Raw genomic sequence first — 16065 nt, 5'->3', positions numbered from 1 at the left:
CTTTAATAAGGTACTTGTTTTTCTTGACTAGGGAGAAAAAAAACACATGCAATTTATTGTTAGGAAAGTCATCTTAAATATGTTGCTCAGATCCAAAGATGTTTCTATATTACTTTCAACGGTTTCATTATCACTGATAAGTTTTTACAAGAGACAGCTGCAATCTGTACATTTGTTCTTTCAGCACAGAGCTGCATTCTAGATAATCTTCTCATTACCAAATATTTTGGTCCTTTATGAACACTGTGCTTCTCTCAGCAGAAGTAAGATAATGGTGTAATTGCTGCTTTAAATTGTTTGCAGATGGCAGTCAGAAGTTCATTCTAGGTCTAAAAAATTTCTTAAGGTTCAGCTGTCTGGCTATCAGGCTGGAATATGTCCAGGTGTGATTTAGGGGACAAGATCTGAGAGAGTTCAAAATCGTATGCAGTTAGATATTTGTTAAACTTGTAGTCCACCCCTCCCCTGAAGAGGTCAGAGCCGTGTACAGACGGGTTCCCAGACACAGTCTTTTCATCCAAGAACTGCTCAAAGTGAGACCCACTAAACTTCATTATCTGTAGTTCCTGGAAGATCAAAGGATAAAAATGGCTGAAAAGTAGTGGGTAGATCTACCCAGTCTTGACATAGGTCATTTACAGTGCCACCCTAAGCAATGCGACACCTTTCTGATTCAATTGAAGTCAATGGGTGTCGGTGTGCGTAACTATTTAGGATCATACAGCTAATCCTTTTTCATCCTCTTTTGCTGTAGCTTATTCCACATATCAGAAATCCGGTGGAATGATGAATCTCATTTGAAGTAGTTATTTGCTGCACATAAAATTTATAAAAAGGAGAAGAAAAGGGCATGGTAGTATGCAATATAGACCAGGGCCCCCCTATCTCATTGAGTCTGTGAGGACTTTTGGAATTTCAGGAATGAGGAGTAGGTGGTACCGCCCCCAAAAAAAATGCCCGCCAAAGGGTCCAGGGCCAATTTTAAAAATGGCTGCCATGGGATTACGATGACCATTCTTCAAGTGTGGCCAGAAATTCTCTCAGAATTACAACTGATCTCTACACTGCAGAGACCATGTTCCCTGGAGGAAATGGCAGCTTCAGAATGTAGATACTACGGCATCGCACTTGCGCTGACCTCCTTCCTCTCCCCAAATCCCACCTTCCCCAGCAAATGCCATGATCTCCACATTGGGCATCACTGAAATATATCCATGTGCTCTCTGAGTTCTTCTGAGCAATGGCTGATAGCTGTCCTGTTTGCTTCCTTCAGGAACAGTGCAAGACAGTGCTATTTAGAAAGGCTCTTGACAGCTGAGATTACTTTACTGGTTGTTCTTTATAAGTTCCAGTGTTCCCTCTAAGCTGAGTTAGTGTGAGCTAGCTCACCGTTTTTTAGCCTCTGGCTCACAATTTTTCGTCTTAGCTCAGGAAGGATGGCTCCAGAGCAAATTTATTTATGCAGCAGCCAAATTGCTCGCTCACAGCTTTAAGGCCAGTAGCTCACAGAGTAGAATTTTTTGCTCATGAGACTCCACATCTTAGAGAGAGCACTGTTTATAACATATTTAAATTGTGCCCTATGCTATGTTTGGGAAGGTGTTTTTATTGCAACACTGTAGATGTTAGTTCATTAATTTTTTGAAGTGCAAATTGTTAGGTGCTCCAACTTCACAAGTACACTGATGGCATCTGAGTTCGCGATAACCAAATTAGCTATAATCTGTCAGTGGTTGTTTGCCACAACAACTAAATGAGGTTTCATGTGCACCTCTGAATGTTGAGGGGGGGGGAAACTAAATAAATGGGGGAGAATTGTTGCCTTTGGGCCCTTCTTGTGGGATTCTCAGAGGCGTCCAGCTGGCCACTGTGGGAACTAAAATGCTGGCCTAAAGGGCTCTTCTATAATTGCATCATTAGCTGATGAGGAACTAATATTTTAAAAGGTGGTTACAGTGAAAGACTGGTTCATATGTGGTGGTGGAAAGTGCCATCAAGTCATAGCTGACCTATGGTGATCCTGTAGGGTTTTCAAGGCAAGAGATGAACAAAGGTCCCGGTCACACGGAAGGTTTTGGCCTGGGAGAGGGACGGATCAGGGGTGCAGCAAACGGGCGCGATCTCACTGCAACATCTGGGAAGCGGCGCACTCCCGTCCCCAATCCGTCCCTAAAGCCGGAAAACCCACTGCAAACTTACCAGGAACGCCGCATCAAGCGCGGCCGTGGGATAGCGCGCGCGCCCATCGTCTAGAGCAATCCAGGCTCCCGGTCGAACTGCGCATGCGCACACATGCGCAGTTCGGCTGCTGTGCTCTGCCTTCAGTGGCTTCCCCCCGGCATCTGATCGTGTCGGGGAGGAACTGTGCGGCGGCTCTTTTGGTGCCGCGTGTCTCTTTTGGTGAAAACCCACACTTTTCCCGTGCCCCCCCCCCCCGTGTGGCAGGGGCCAAAGGTGGTTTGCCATTGTCTGCCTCTTTGTAGCAAAGCTGTTGGAAGTCCCAGATGCGACATCCCCTGTCTCAGACCTCCAGACTGCATGGGAAGAGAGGCACACTGACCTTTCTTCCTGTCTTTACCCTTCTGTCACAGTCCCCCTTGAAAAGCAGTTTGTGTGGGACCATTTTCCCTTCCTTCCATTCTCTCGCACTCACTTGAAGAGAAACTCTCTCCCTGCATGCACCAAGGGAGAGACATGCGGTCCTGTCTTGCCACCATGAGGCAGATGGGCCTGTTGCCATCCAAGTACTTGCTAGAGTTGACCCTGCTTAGCTTCCAAGATTTGACAAGATCGGGCTTACTTGGACAATCCAGGGCAGGGTAGGGGGAGCAGTGTTTTGAGTGATGCGGGAGCTCCATACATCTTAAAGAACTGGGCAGATCCATTTGTGAATGAATCTCCCACTTGCGGCACGAAAGTAGCTAGTGAAAATACTGAAGACTTGCGGCACGAAAGTAGCTAGTGAAAATACTGAAGACTGCCTGAGTTCAACAGTCATGGCTGTCAGAGTCTGAGGTCAGTTGATGGTAATCCCTCTCCACTGGAGTGGTAGTCACGTAGTATTTAAATTCCTGTGTATCCTGGTATTCCTTGGTCAGGACAACTGGAAATGTCTTGTTGTGCAGCTACTAATGCCATACACAGTCTCAGCTCTGCACCTCCTTTAATCTCCCACATTCTACTTGCTCCCCTAGTCCTTGGATCCAAAGTCCACTGACTTGAATGGATTTAAAAGGGCATTATTCTTCTTAAGATTTCACTGCATTAAACTTTGGAGTGAAGCCTTGGTTGAAATTTCTACTACCTCAAATTTCTACTACCTCAAATTTCTACTACCTCAAATTTCTACTACCTCAATCCAGTGCCTGCATCAGCAGTGGGCGGAGTTCGGCAGATGCTGATTGTATTCCCCCCCCTCACATTGCACATTACCACAGTAAAGTGGAAAATGGCAACTTTATTACTTTATGGTTGTGGATGCTAACCTTTCACCAAGGTGCCAATGTCACTTTGCCCACTCTAATGATATTGCTCCCGTCTCTTTGTTAACAGCAAATCAGTGGGCATCAAGGAGAATTTTTGGAACGTCTGCATGTCACACGTTCAACAAGAAAAGGTCTTGCAAGCATTGTTTTGGACAAGGTGACAGAAAAATATGAACTGTTGTTGTCTTGTAGCAAAAAACTATTATAGGCCCCGGTCACACAGGCCGGATATCACAGGGGGGGGGGAGGCGTGGCTAATTGCCCCGGTGCAGTTTGATCCATGATTACGTGATCAGACGCTCCGGCGGCACACCACGGGTCCTTCCCTCGGCACCGGCGGGTAAACGAGGGACCGGAGGGGAATGCCACGCGCCGGCGCAATCACACCATGGGAGTCTGGAGGCAACCCGTGGCAAACGTTTACTAGTACTTTTGAGGTACTACTTTTTTAACACGCATTTTCGGCGGTAAGCCACGGGTGCGCTCCACTTCCCAGATGTTGGGGTGTTATTGCGCCCGGATAATCCGCCCACCATCCGTGTCTCTCCTGTGGCAACTTTGCCGTGTGACCGGGGCCATAATGTTGCAAAAAAAGTATAAACCATTGTTCTGGGGAAAATTTCACTGGTATTGTTTGTACCTTATCCTTCCCAGAACTGGAATCTTGTATTGGTGCATGATACAGACAGTAGAGGAAGGGATGCCATTCCCCAGGTGGGGGCAGGGGATGTCCCAATTTTGGGGCCTCTTTTCCAGCACTGGCCAGCTGGCTGAGGGGGGAAATCCTGCCCCCAAGTGCGATGTAAGGATCCCACATTGAAATCTTCCTAAATGTGATCCTTCTAGTCCTCAATAATAACACAATTGATTTTTACATAAGTCTTTATTGTTATTCTCAGCGTCTTTTTTCACAGTAGTTTTTTTATTGATTTTATTTTTTATTGATATCTCATATACTGTGATCCATCTAGTGCTAGTCATTATGTTGCGCACATGTCACACGCTCGCCCCTGCTCGCGGAAAGTCCCTCCCACTCCCCCACCGCCAGGTCGATCCGACCTGGCAACCCTAGCAATACCACATCACATTTATTCATTTTCTTCTGGAGAGACAAGTTGCTGGGAAGTGGCCTTACAGCGTTTGCAAAAACTGACCCTGAAAGCTCTGTCTCAGATACCTTGGAGTGCTGTGTGCTGTATCAGGTGCTGTCAAATAGGTTCTGGTGCAGTTGCCACAACGAGTTGATGCATTAGAGGTGCTCTTTCATGGTACGCATCTTGATCATTATGGGGTACATAAGGCAAGAAATATATTTGGCCAGCTTTTTAATTAATTAATTAATTAATTAATTAATTTATACATACATTCAATTTATTTACCGCTCTGACTCCGAAGGGCTTTGTATCCCATTAGGGCTCTCAAGGCAGTAAACAGTTTTTAAAAGATAATATAAATCAATTTTAAAAACAGTTCATATGTATAAAACTCAAAATTTAAGATTTGGGTTGTGGTATTTGTTGAAGGATTAAATTAGTTATATCAAAGATGTAACTCTTGGTTTTAAAAAAACCTGAATTTCTTAGTATTAAAAGTAAGTTTTATTTTCTTGTATTAGTTAAGTCATTACTCCTTTGATCTAGTACTGAATGATAAAATTAAGTCCCCCTCTTTCTGTTTGATGGTTCCAAATGAATATTTTCAGTATGTTGGGATTGTTCAGTTAGTTAATTTTGAATGGGTGTGGATTGGTTTCCTCACTTTATTGATAAAAGTTGGAGAACCTTTGCCACAAGTCTTGAGACCGTAGTTCTTCCAGAACAGTATTTTTATTGCTTTTACACATAAGATGCCAATTTTATTAAATAGCACACCAAATAAATTATGGAAGGCATATTTTCTCTCTCTCTGGTTTTATACGAAGTAATAAAAGTAGCCAAGAAAGCACAGTTTGGTAGATTTCTCTTTACCAAAGTAAGCCAATTGAAATGGGAAAGGGAATGGTTGAAGAAGAGAAGGCAGAGCCAAACTGAAGGAGTGTTGTAAGGGACAAAGGAGTCATACCAAAGGTAGGGTTGCCAAATCTCCCTTACCTTCTCGGCGGGGGATCCGTGGCCATCTCCCGGTGAGCGCGTGCGCCGCATCTACGTCACCTGGATGTGACATCACACGCTGGGGTGGGGCCACAGCCAATTGAGGGGAAAACTCTATGTTTTCCCCTCAAATGGCTGTGGCCCCACCCCAGCGTGTGACGTCACATCCGGGTGACGTGCACGTGGGGGTGGGGTTTCCCCCGGGCCCCGATTCCGCGGGGGTGGAAAGCGGGGCTCGAAAGCGGGGGGAAATCCGCCCCCCGGGGGCATTTGGCAGCCCTAACCAAAGGGGAAAGGGCCCCTGGTGATACTCTGTTGCCCATGCAAACCTGGCACCCTCCCTGCTTCAATCACTTCCTGCTGTTATATTGCCTGAAAAATGTGCACTCACTTTCATTTGTCAGTTTTAACCTGACCAACATCCTCAGCCTTTTCACGGTGGAACCCCGGCACCACTTCTGTCTGAACTTGTGGCAGGTTTTGCCCTAGAGGAGTGTTGATTACTTCTTCGTCTGGGAAAACCAAATTCCAGTGACATCATGCCAGCCTATCTCGCTTTCCTTTGGTGACCCGACAAGGCAGGGTGCAGCAGCTCAGCAGCAGCGAGACATCTGAATGGCTGTGTTTGAGGTTTGACGGCTTGCACTCTCTTGCTGCAGGCTGTCTGATTCAATAACCTCATGATTCATGGTTATTTCTTCCTTAAACGGAGATAATCCCAGTGTAAAGAGAAGCGTTCACGCTCTTGCTTCCGAAGCCCGCCAGGAATAGGGATGCCACTTTTTTCCCCAGACAGTGCTTCTGTGCCTTTTGCAGCTTCACGACAAGCTAAATTCTGACAGACAATGCTTCTGTCATTGTCGGCAACCAGCAAAAACTTCACCTGTTCAATCCTTCCCAATTTAAAGGCACAAGAACTCCACCCGAAAAAGGAGGAGATTGGATTTATACCCCACCCTTCATTCGGCGTCTCAGAGCAGTTTACAATCGCCTTTCCCTTTCCCTCTCCACAGCAGACACTCCGTGAGGTAGGTGGAGCTGAGAGAGCTCTTTTGAGGACTGCTCTTGAGAAAACAGCTCTGAGAGAACTTGTAACTCACCCAAGGTAGCACCAGCAGCTGCACGTGGAGGAATGGGGAATCAGACCTGGTTCTCCCAGATTAGAGTCCATGCTCCTAACCACTACACCAAAAAGGCAGCCCTAGCACTTTGAAATGGGAGATTTCCTTTATGGAGGAATTTCTGGGAAGAAGAAAAAAAGGAATAATGTGAGGCTAAAGATATACTATTTCCCCCACAATGAAACTGAAGACGTGCCGGAAAACGCGGGGGGGAAGCGCGGCTATTTGCGCCGTTGCATTCTGATGCGCTATTATGCGATCAGACGTGACGGCAGCTTCACCGCAGCAAAGAGGATGATGGGGGAGGAAGCTGTGCGCCGGCGCGATCACACTGGGAGGCTTCCATAGGCAGCCCGTAGCAAAGCGTTTGCCACTACATGCGGTGAGGTGGTTTTTTACTGCGCGGCTTCGGCGGCTTGCCATAGGTTCGCCACAGGAGTGCTACGCCTCCCAGATGTTCCTTTGTGATCGCGCCCGGATACTCCGCAGGTCTCCCGTGCCTTCAGCGGGGCAAATGCTCCGTGTGAACAGGGCCCTAGTTTGAAAGGGAGATGATTAGTGGCACACTCCTGTCACTTTAGCTTCTGGTGAACAGGTTTTACAGGATTTTAGGTAATGTTTCATACATCTTTGAAAGCAAACCTTGTTTGACCAATGGTTAGGCACAAGAATTGCTGGAACTGGCCCTCTTTCAGCTATCGGATAGATTTTTCTCAGATTGGTATTCGTAAGTGCTGGCCAATTTAAGTCAGTTAGCCACCTTTATTGGCATGTAGAATTTAAGTCAGAGTCAGCACTGATTCTTACTAAACCCAGTGTCTGCTGCACCAAGCATGAGAATCCAAGGGCCATTCATGCAACAGCCCTTTCTGTTTATTCCTAAATACATGTTTAGACAACATCACAGTTGGATTTCAGCCTTCAAGACACACATTCCCCAGTCATTCTACTGAACCCAGTAGTTTGGTGGTTCTACTCTGTGGTAAATATTTTGGGATGCAAAGCTAGAATTTATTTGATCTGGGGTTTTTCCACTCCTCCATTTTGCTCTACAATGGCTTCTGAACAGGAACAGTCTTTTCCCCATCATCCACATGGATTCATTCACCTTCTCCCCACCCCCACTTTGCTGCAAGCTACCCTGAACGCTTTGGGGCACTCTGTGGATGGGAAGATGAAATTTTTTTCCAGGTCTTTCTCACACTGGCACAATGCTATAATTATATGCCAATTACCAATTAGTATGACACCCAAAAGCTATCGGGTGCTCTGCATGTGCAGGGACTAGGACAAGGAAAGTGCAAGGAAAACTGCCATGTGGGCACTCCATTGTTGCTGTGAGAGCACATGCTGAAGCATTGCAGGTGGGCAGGGCTGGTTCCACATTTGCATGGGCTCTGGGGCATTAGGGTATAATTGGATCCCCTTTCCCCTTTGGTATAGCCCTTTTGCCTCTAACCACACCCTTTCCATTTACCCCCTCCCCTTTGTGTCTACCTTTTCTTCTTCATCTACTCCCTTTTCCTTTTCAATTTGCTACCTCTGGTAAAGACATCATACACAATTTTGCTTTCCTTGTTATTTTTATCACTTTGTATAAAACCGGAGAGGAGAAAACAGGACTTCCATGATTTTATTTGGGGCACTGTTCAAGAAAGTTGGCATCATTTGTGTAAAAGGAATACAAATATTGGCCTCAAATATTAGAAGAAGAAGAAGAAGAGGAAGATATTGGATTTATACCCCGCCCTTCACTTGGAGTCTCAGAGCGGCTTACAAACTCCTCTCCCTTCCCCTCCCCACAACAGACACCCTGTGAGGTGGGTGGGGCTGAGAGAACTCTGACACAAACTGCTCTTTTTCAAGGACAGCTGTGCCAGAGCTTGTGACTGACCCAAGGTCACATCAGCAGGTGCAAGTGGAGGAGTGGGGAATCAAACCCGGTTTCCCCAGATTAGAGTCCGCACACTTAACCACTACACCAAACTGGCTCATACTTTTCTGTCCCCGTCACAGTGCTTGCAAGATATTTTCTTGCTGTATCTGTGACATGGAGAAATTCCAAAAAAATTCGCCTTGATGTCCACTGATTTGCTGTTAACAAAGAGAGGGGGAATATGTACAAGTAGAGTAAGCAAGCTGTCCCTTGGCACCTTAAGATCTATCACCATAAAATAATAAAGTTGCCATTCTCTACTTTACTGTGGTGTGAAATTTGCAATATGAGCAAAACCTACAATTGTTTCACAGCAGGAGTGGGTCTTGGCATATGCCCCACCTCACCCCACTCATTTGGCCACCAAATGAGAAGGGAGCACTCACTGGGGAAGACCCTGATGCTGGGAAAGATTGAAGGTAAAAGAAGAAGGGGGCGACAAAGGATGAGATGGTTAGACAGTGTTATTGATGCAACAAACATGACATTAAGCAAACTCCAGAGGACGGCGGAAGACAGGAGGGCCTGGCATCATGTGGTCCATGGGGTTGTTCAGTCAACTGTGCGACTGAACAACAACCCACTACTGACACTAGCACTGCTAGTGGAAAGCAGCCTAAAACTGGAACACTCAGGACACTTATGCTGATGTTTCCCTTAGCTTAGATCCTGTCTTTATAAGACTGTGGTGTATCTGTGCATCTCCTTGGCTTTCCTCATTTTTCCAGTGATCTTTCTCAAACCTGCTTTCCCACAATGATTTGGGTAAGATCGCAGCACAGACAGGGTGGCATTAGGCATGCCAAGTCATCACTTTGGATGGGCAGTCTCCTGCCAAAGGACCCTCTCACCCGCTGTCACCTCTTAGACTGGTGGGAGAATAGCTGCATTGAGCAGACATCAGTCCCATTGATTTCAATGGACCTTAGTTCCAAGTCAGTATGCATACAAGTTTGGTCTTTATCACATCAAAGTATTTATTTTAGGGAATGGTGCATTTTGTATTTATGTAGCACTGACTGAAATCCTATAGAAGCAAATGAGATTTGATTGGGAATGCTTGATTAAAATCAATAAGGCCCAGTAATACTTTTCTGAGAATAAACTTCAGTCACTAAAACGGCATTTACTTCTGAGTAGACCTGCTTAGGATTGCTGCATAAAAGTAATCAGAAATTTATTTGGAATATTTATATTCTCCAACAAAAAGCACAAGGCAGCTTTCAAAAACAACTGGTTTTTATAGATATGTATTAATGAACAACAAACCCCCCACATTAAACAAATAAACCACTTTAAGTATCAGCCTATGTAACCCTGAGTCCACTGGGGGAGGGGCTAAAGAGTCGGGCTGTTCCATACGGGGGGGGGGGAAGGCGCAATCTTCTCAAGGTGACTGGGAGGGCCTGAAGCAGCAGGTAATTTACCTCAGAAGCACTCCAGCTTGTCTATAAAACTACATATTAATATTCTAGGTATGATAATTTCTTATATTGATTACCAGAAGGGGGGGATTGTGTTTTTATTAATTGGCTATATTTTGATTATTGTTGTGAATGGTTGTAATGGATGTTATGTGAATCTTCCCAGAGTGATTGGAGGACCTAAAGCTGCAGGTAGCTTACCTCAGAAGGACTCTGCAAGCCATTTAACCCGTCCATTTCGTTTTCCCCTCTTTGAAGAGGGAGCAAGCTAAATAAAGCACTGAAATGGCTGGCAACCATTTCAGCTTAATAGCTGGGCAGGTGTGCCCATCCACTGTAAGGCTGAAATGGCTGGCAGCCATTTCAGCGGTCCATTTCACTTTCTCCCGCCTCGAAGTGGAAGGAAGTGAAATGGAGTGCTGAGATGGCTGCCAGCAATTTAAACCTAACAGTACAGCAGGTACACTCATCAGCTGTTAGGTATAAATGGTTGCCATCCATTTAACCCATCCATTTTGCTTCCCTCTGCTTCAAAGTGGGAGGAAACAAAACGGAGCGTTGAAATGGCTGCCAGCCATTTAAACCTAACAGAGCAATGGGTCCACCTGTCAGCTGTTAGGATGAAATGACTGTGAGCCATTTAACCCGTCCATTTTGCTCCCCCACCTCGCTTTGAAGAGAGAAAGGGGGGTCCGTATTGGCCAGTTTGGTTTGAACATTTTTTGGCTTGATTTGGGGATCACCCCAAACCCTAAACCAGAATTTTTGTGTTTGTCCCCATCCCTACTGTTCACCCTTTTGAGCCCCCAGGGAGAAACTCTTCTCTTTCCCCATGCTTTCTATTAAGGTGTGCGTCCCCTTCCCCCCTTCTCCGTCGTGTATAGCAGGTACTTTTGTTTGCTGTTTTTCCTTCACCCTGATTTGCTCTTTGTTACTTATTTTTCTACCATACTTCCCATTTTCTTCTCGTCTGTTCTTGGGAGGAACTGCTTAACAATTTTTTTACTGCTGTTTTTAATATTGCGGGTTTTATTGTTTACATTTATTTGGCTTCATCTTGTATTGAAGCTGCCTCTAGGATATTGTGCTGGGAGTATGGAATGGAACTGTTGTTATTATTATTATTGTTGTTGTTGTTGTTGTTGTTAACCATGCGTGGTATGTTTTGTGTTTACAGTCTCTTCAACTTGGCTACATATTTGGGGCTGCTAGACTTCAGGCAGTTAGTTTTAAAATAGTTCTAATATGTTTGTATGTACATTAAAAGACAGCATGTCTGAAGTTTAGTGTTTAGCGGAGACAATGATTCACGAACCTCTAATATGTTTGTAGCCTGTAGCCATAAGAGGCTCTCCTACCTGAGTGCACACGAGATCAGAAACTTTGTTGTTTTATTTATGGAGTATAATCATAATTCTACGTCTGCTTCTTTTACATTGCCTCTTTCATGAATCATCTATTTTGAGTCTTACCCTGCCTCATTCTTGTCTGACTTAATAGCCAAGTAATTTTCTGGTGCTTTCTGGGAGCCAGCTCCAGGCATTTTGGTGCTGTAATCCTTGTCAGCGAGTTTTGGAATTTTCTGTTGGTGATAGAAATTCTTAAATCTGGTTGAAATGCTTCATTTAGGCCACCAAAATAACTTGAGAAGGGCTAAGCAATAAGGAAAGTTGATTATATATATTATGGAACTCCTGTCACGTTCTTCTGGTGCTCTGAGAGCCTTTGATGAATGTGAAATGTTTTCTGAACATCCACAAGACTTTGCGAAAGCTTTGTGCATGCCCAAGCTGTTTGCAACCATTGGTGTCTACTATAAAATATTTTTTCCAGCTATGATTACCATTGATTAAGCAACCATTCACAGAAATATGTATACCTTCCTAGCTAGAGTTAAACATGAACTTCAAACCCAGTAAGGGTTTGCATCTTGCCTAAAGACTCAAGGGCAAAAGTGAACCTAGGAGAAGTTTTCTGGAATATATGTTTGTGTGAGAGTGTAAGATAAAATGGAGATAAGAAACTAATATCCCTGTTAAGTCCCGGGGGGTAATGCAGTCAATATTAGAATGTATTTCTCCGATCTGGTGACAAAGGAGATATAACACTGCACAACCATTCACCCTACTGCAAAGAAAATGATGCTGTTAGTTACCTTCATGCTTGAGAGGAGACAAATGGAGCATAACAACAGGATCACAATTATTCTTAGCCTTCCACAATTACAAAGGATACAGTTACACATTAATCTCCTATTCTGACATATTTGTTTGCTTTACTGTATTTTCCTCCTGTAATTAAATCCAAACAAATGGTGACCATATAGACTTAGCTTGTTATTCCTGTTTGGTCTTTGCATCTGTTAAAACATCTTCATTATGTTGTATGCTAATTTGCTGTTCACCCTCTGCTTATATGTATGGACAACATACAACATAACTTCTATTTCAATGTATCTGAGGAAGCTCCTACCGCGAATAAAACTTTGTTGGTCTTAAAGGTGCTCCTGGACTCAAAGCAGAAGTGATGTCATGGATAGAGTTTAAGCATTGGTTGGTGTGAGGAATTGGGGAAGAGGAATCGTCAACCTGGCTGCAGAAGTGAGAGACAGTTTCCTCCTGGCTTCAGATGGACTGGGTTGGGTTGGGCTTCCAGGAGCCAAACTGAGCAATCCACTGAAGACTGGCTCAGATTTGTCAGGCCCCATATACTCTCCCCTTCCTGGGAGGAAATCAAGGCACCTGGTGATCTAAAATAACCCTGTGGAGGATCATGTGACGAGGTACGGCATGAGGCTTGGGTAGGGGTCCCAAATCCCCCTGGGGGCGGAATTCCCCCCGGTTTCGAGCCCCGATTCCCACTCCCGTGGAAATTTCAGGGCCCGGGGGAAACCCCACCCCTGCGCGCGTGTCACCCGGAAGTGACGTCACACGCTGGGGGCGGGGCAACGCCATTTGAGGGGAAAACAAAGAGTTTTTCCCTCAAATAGCGTCGCCCCGCCCCCAGCGTGTGACATCACTTCCGGGTGACACACGCGGGGGGCGCGCGGGCGGAACAGGACGCCGTCCGGGAGCCTCCCGCTCCCGGACGAATTTCATTTGGCAACCCTAGGCTTGGGCACCCCACAGGTGTTATGCTAGAGGATGGGGCTGTGCTCTCTGAGGCAAGGGAGGGGAACCCACTACAGTACTGTACCCGACTGTATAAAAGCTTAAGAAGTGGGGGGCTTTCTTCATTTTGCATTACAGAACAGCATTGCTGCAACTGTTATGAAAGTAAAGTTCTGTTTAATTGCATTGCTGTGGTACCAATCTATTAGAAACTAGTCTATGCTGTCTGTATTGCAATTTCTGCCGTGTGAATTATTTCTACAGTGCCCACTGGCAGCAGATGATTTTGTTAGTTGGCAAGAGTACAGCAAAAAATACACAATGAAATCCTCAACTTTGGAAGTACTGGAGTGTGCTAAGATGGCAAAGAGCTTCTGAGATGTATCGAATGTGTTCCATTCGCTAATGTCTTGTGCGTTACTCTGACGTGAGTTTAGAGATGAGCATGCTAATGAACAAACAAGCTTGGATGTGGTCTATAGCACCCTGTGCAATTACTTTATCCTCTGCCCCAGTGGACACAATTTGGCGAGCGATTGCTTTAGCTTTCAGGAAAGTCAGTTCTGGTTCAAGCAGTAATTGCTCACACAGACAGAATCTGGTCATAGCCTTTGCTCAGTGGTGTCTGATCATCTTGTCAAACACTTCTCTGACCTGGCTTGAAGCGATTTCATGATACATTGGCCAGTTGGGTTCCCTTCTCAGCTTTGTGTACTGGGATAATTGAGGATTCCAATGTGAATATCGTGGTGATAAAATATTTTAAAATAAATAGCGGTAAATTGTTGCATTGGAAGTGCCATTATCTAAAGTATGACTTTTATTATCTTAATAGTTATTTCTAGATACTACCTTTAAGGGGATATCTTTAAGGAGAAGAATATTTTTAAATGCTCTGTTTTGTGCCTGTGATATGTTTCCAAACAGAGTCTTTCACCAACTACAGGCTGTTTTTATGCTCTGGTGATACTGGGCCTTCTGACCTCTCCCTGAAACCTGGCTAGTCCTTTAGAACTCAGTTAAATGTTTGAAGATATACCAGTTGCCACCATAAACTTTCCACTGAAAAAACCAAACAAACTGTCATTTGGCATTGCTTATGGCTATGTCACAGATTAAAACACCTGCTTTTCAAAAAAAATTATTAGGTGGGGCTGGACCTGTGTTCCACGTGGGGATGTATACTTATTATCCTTGCCCTGGCTGTGGCCTTATCTGGGCACAAAACTGTGGCTAATCAAAGCTTCTTGACTAAGATATGGGTGGGGTTTCTCTGATCAAAATATCCCCTACCTCTGGTTCCCCTGGGAAGTCCCACCTCTTAGCTTCCTGCACTGTGAGATCATGAGGTTGATGGCATTAGTCATGTAGAAAGCATAGGTATCCCTAAATTCTGATCATGAGTCATGGGAACTTTTCTAGACAATGCAGGAATAATAAGTTTTATACTCACTGCTAGATTAGCTCTCGTGGAGTACAATAACTTCTCCATGTATAAGTTATTCATTATTTTATTTATTTCATTTATGCCACATGTATTTTCTCAATGGGTATCCAAAGTGGATTCACACTGATTTTGGAGAAAAAAACTGAGCCACCTTGATGCAGAAGGGATGTGCATACATGCTCTGGGTGGGAAAGGATCATCCTGGTTTGAGAAAATAATAGAGGAAATGTTTCCCCACCTGACCACTGCAAACCAGCCCTGAAACACTGTTATTTTTGTACTAGCTGTCATTTTGGGACTTGCTGTACCCACTGAACCTCTGATTTGTGACTAGTAGTTCCCAAGGCTCTTGAAAAAATATAACAGAAATATAACACATCTCCTCCCCTAGTTTACAAGACTTCATCAATGAAGGAAAGTAATATCAAGAATTAAACAGAACTGCACTCTAGGTAAAAACAAAACAGGGTGAAAGAAAATTTTAACAAATATGCACATATCTACAGTTTACAGCATTTATTGCAATAAGTTTTGTTTTTGATGCCTCTGTAATTGCAACCCTGCAAGTAACACACTTCTCATGATTCACTGGAACAAAAACGATTTTGATTAAATCTTTAGAATTGGCCAAGGCACCAAACATGGCTCATTGAATTTCCCTTGGGGTTCAGCATAAATGACACAATAAAGTGAGCAATGACAGACGTCCTCAATCACTTGAGCTGCACAACAGCAAAGATTGCTAGACTGAAAGGATCTTCTGACTTCATCCCTCAAGTTATCGGGTAAACATCTCAATGCAAAGGTGATTTTACAATTCGCCTCCACACTACAGTTCCCATCCCACATAGCTTCGGTCTTATGATTCCCATAAGAAAAACTGGTTGGATCTAACCTAATATTTAGCCTCTGCGATTCTAATTCTTCTCCCAACCCCATGCTTCATCCATTTATATTCAACTTTCCTATTCAACTTGAAAGAGGGAACGATGGATCCACTAATACAGATGATGGTTGTTGTCCATTAATCATTTAAATCGGGTTTTTGTTACTTTAAATATTTTCACAAAGCCAGAGGCAAGGCTGGTTAAGGGCCAGCTAGGACAGCCATGGCATAAATAAGTGTCAAGTGTTGTTGTTTTTTATGTATGCCCCCAAATATCTGAATAATTCTCTGTATGCACAAAAGCATAACTTTAAGCTCATCCTTTATGTGCCATCAGGATTAACATAGTGTGGTGAAGTCTCATATAAATTATGAAGATTTACCCAATGCTTTGCAGTTAAAGAGAATCCTTCCTTGGGAAACAAACAAATCATTATGAAGGTCTTTAGGAAAACAGAAACCTCCTCTATTTTCTGGTTGTGGCTTACTTTGCTAGAGAAAGCAGCAGTTGTTCTTGCTTCAGTAATGTGGCTGGCTGAGTATATTTTTAAGAGCACTTTCTGAGC

Source organism: Gekko japonicus, unplaced genomic scaffold, assembly GCF_001447785.1.
Source record: "Gekko japonicus isolate JY-2015 unplaced genomic scaffold, Gekko_japonicus_V1.1 scaffold619, whole genome shotgun sequence".
Classification (NCBI taxonomy): Eukaryota; Metazoa; Chordata; class Lepidosauria; order Squamata; family Gekkonidae; genus Gekko; species Gekko japonicus.
Note: the sequence above shows the minus strand (reverse complement) of the source record.